The 3933-nt window shown below is 41.7% G+C and overlaps 1 pseudogene; it reads left to right on the plus strand.

Moving 5' to 3' along the window:
* Window positions 1-1966: 1966 nt before the first annotated feature.
* On the plus strand, window positions 1967-2704 carry LOC114353991 (piggyBac transposable element-derived protein 4-like; annotated as a pseudogene).
* Window positions 2705-3933: the final 1229 nt, after the last annotated feature.

The raw sequence follows: 3933 nt of genomic DNA on the forward strand, positions 1-3933 counted from the left end.
ATCGCTGGTTTCCTGAATTTCAACGTGGACGTGTCAAGCTCAGTGATGATCCCCGTCAAGGTCGTCCAAAAACTGCAGTCACCTAAGAAAACGTTGATGCTGTGCGTAAGCTGATTGAAGAAGATCGACATGTGATATACCGCGAAATTCAGGCAACTTTAGACATTGGCATGAGTCAAATACAAATAATCTTGCATGAACAATTAGGTGTAAAAAAGTTGTTTTCCCGATGGATACCGCATTCGCTCTGTGAAGAGCAAAAAGCGGCTCGCGTTACTTGGTGCGTCAGAACTCTCGGGAGATTACATGCAGGATCCTCAAATGCTGTATACAACATCGTATCAGGTGACGAATCATGGATATACGCGTACGAACCCGAAACAAAAAACCAGTCACGAGTTTGGGTGTTCGAAAATGAATTAAAGCCAACAAAAATTGTTCGTTCACGGAGTGTTGCAAAAAAAATGGTGGCCACGTTTGTCTCCAAAACCGGCCATGTTGCGACTATTCCTCTTGGGGGACAAAGAACGGTTAATGCAGATTAGTATGCTAGCATTTGTTTGCCACAGGTCGTTTCTGAACTCCGTAAAGAGAACTGCAACCGCCGCATCATCCTCCATCACGACAATGCGAGTTCTCACACCGCGCACTGAACAAAAGAGTTTTTAGAGCAAGAAAACATAGAATTATTAGTCCATCCGCCGTACAGCCCCGACCTAAGCCCTAATGATTTCTATACTTTCCCTAAAATAAAGAATAAATTGCGTGGTCAGAGATTTTCATCACCTGAAGAAGCTGTGGAAGCCTACAAAACGGCCATTTTGGAGACCCAAACTTCCGAATGCAATGGTTGCTTCAATGATTGGTTTCGTGTATGGAAAAATGTGTCAAATTTCGCGGAGAATACTTTAAAAAGCAATAAATACATTTTTAAATAGTAATGTTGTTTCACTTCCTTGATTCCCGAAATTTTCAGTGCCGCCCTCGTACGTACATTTAAGTACAAAGAAATAAAGGGCAGACCGGCAATACATTGGGTGTAGTTGTATTGTAGGTACGTTAGGTTGATGTTCCCACATCATGTCGTTTTATGTTACTGGGTATTATTGTGGTATTAGAAAAGGGTCTGACCTTGTAAGCTTACGCTAAAACCCAATATCAGAACTGAATATCTAGAGAAGCGGGAGTGAGGAGTCATGAATTCGATAAAGCCCATGGCGCTGCTTTGCCTCAAGAGAAATTGACCCATTCTCCTGGGAGATGTCATTTCGGGCTTCGACATGAAAAATAGTCAATTTCTTTTGGACCAGAGTTGGTCAGTGAGTGGCAGAAACATTAAAATTGACTAATCTTGACTTAGTCAAATTATTGGCGACAGCTAGCGGCGATTATGATTCAGTCCAACACTATGTGTCCTAGCAGTAGGATAACAAAGTGGGTGGACACGACTGTCGACGAACTGTTCGTGTATTTCGTCATAACCCTAGCAATGGGTATTGTGGTGAAATCACGTATTGAGGAGTGCTGAAATTGTTCTCGTGACATTTTCTGTACTCCTGAGTTCCCGACAGCGATGAGTTATGATCGCTTCTTGTTGTGGAGTAGGTGTCTCCACTTCCAAGGTAACGCGATTTGCAATCCTGGTGAGCTAACGAGAGCTCAAGCTGAATTATTTAAAATCCAGCCTATCGTAGACCATTTAAATCTTAAATTCTCCCATTTGTATACATTGGATCGAAATGTGGCACTGGATGATCAACCAGTTTATTAAAAATAAAGCAGCAGCAGTCGGCATATCAACACTTTTGAGCTGTGTGAGTCAATGACCGGATACTTGTGGCGTTTTGAGGTCTATTCGGGTCACGAAGAAGCCTCAAATGCTCAAGCGTCCCCAGTATCTGGGATCATACCCTCAATAGTCTTGAGGCTACTGAAGGGTCTAGAGCACCGAGGCTATACGGTATGGATGGATAATTATTATAATTCCCCTGCACTATCCCGGGAGTTAAAGTGCCGTGGTTTCGACTGCGTGGGGGATGCTACGCACGATCCGCCAGTTCGTTCCCACGGAACTGATGCACCTTTCAAAGAGCAACATGGCTGTCGGTCAGGTGTGTGGCTGTACTTCAGGGGACGTTGATCTCATTGTATGGCGAGATAAGAACCGCGTGGCTCTTACCTCGAAAAACATGGGTTAGCTACCGCGAAGTGTGGCGCCACCCTGAAACCGACCGTCATCGTAGATTATAATCTGTGTATGGGGGGCGTTGATCGTAAAGATCAAATGCTGGCGATTTATCCCGTTGAAAGGAAGCGTACTTCCGTGTGGTACAAGAAGTTGTTCCGGCGGTTGCTGAATGTGAGCACATTAAATGCCTACATACTATACAAATCTCAGCATTCAACTACTCACCGAAGTTTTCGCAAAACTTTGGTGAAGGAGTTGTTGTCACGGTACTCTCCACAACCAAGGCCTACGCCCACTATTACACGCCACACTGAAACAGTCAGAAACAGACAACGCTTCAAGCACTACCCGAAGCAGTACACTGCGTTGCAGACCTCCAGCCACCGACACCGGCGGAACTGTGCGGAGTGTAGCAAGCGCGTCACATCGTACTGTAACGGGTGCGACAAAGCGCTTTGCGCTTTTTCATGCTTTGGGCCTTACCACACAAAACTGTTCAGAAACACTACACAGTAACACTTTATTTTTTACAGACATGGTATTCACCACCATGGTACCACACAACCTTGTCGAATTGCCAATAAACAAATTTAAGATACATATAAAAAATACCCTTATGTCCAAAGGGTACTACAAGGTTCGAGACTATATTGATGACAAGGATGCGTGGTCAGTTCAGTCTGCACATATTTGATGTACTTAAATTTGACTATTCTTACCGTTAGATAATTCCTGGCAATAAGTGGTGACTGAGTTTGTTCCGGCGTTTCTTCTCAGCACTTGCCATATGTTTGTCTCGAAGCGCTGGTAGGGCCCAAAAGATAAGGAGACATGTAAAGTGCCCCATAAGGGCTACCTTTTTCTTTTTTTATTATTTTCTATTGACGTTCNAGTATTGCCTGTTATTAAGCATTATTACTGTTTTTATTTTATCAGGATATACCGCTTAGTTTAAAAGTTATTACGTTTTCTTTACAATAAGTAATTTGAAGAAAAAAAATTCTATAAAAAATTAAAAAAAAATCTTAAAAATTTTTTGACCTCTTTTTTGTCGATAAAAATAGGTCTAGTTTCATCTATTTTCATATGTACACTTTAACGTGACTCACACTGTATTATTATTATTACAAAGTAAATTCAATAACACTTCCTTTGCAGATATTGCGTTCACCGCCTTATCATTGTGATCTAAATTCCATCGAAATGGTCTGGGCTGCAATGAAACAGAAAGTAGCAGATGCTTATATTGGACATGCACCCAACGAAATACCTCAATTATTAGTGGAAAATGCTTTTAACGAAATCACTGCTAACTAATGGAGCAAATATTCCTCTCATGATAAGAAAAAGCATATGGAAAAGGACGAGTATTTAGAAGAACCGTTTATTATCATCAGATTCAGAGGCAAGTGATGAGGATAGTGATAGTGAAGATGAAGAGCAAAATAATTATTCATTAACTTTAAGCCCTTTTGCCAAAATTCACGCCGAACATAACCACAGTATAATTATTGCTAATCAAAGAACGACTTTCGAAAAGTTTGCGAAAGAAATAAAAAAGTGCGGTTTTGAAAATCGCATTTAGAGTAGGCGCACACCGTTGATTTTTAGTTGACCGATAGTTGTGCCCGATTTTAATTTGTATGAAGTATCGGCCAAATCGAATCGGCGTAGTGTGCGCACTCCCATACATGCCCATACTGATCAACTGCCCGACTAAACGATCGCCGACGACGAAAAATCAA

This window comes from Ostrinia furnacalis, unplaced genomic scaffold (assembly GCF_004193835.3).
Source record: "Ostrinia furnacalis isolate ACB-3 unplaced genomic scaffold, ASM419383v2 OfSCF1898, whole genome shotgun sequence".
Classification (NCBI taxonomy): Eukaryota; Metazoa; Arthropoda; class Insecta; order Lepidoptera; family Crambidae; genus Ostrinia; species Ostrinia furnacalis.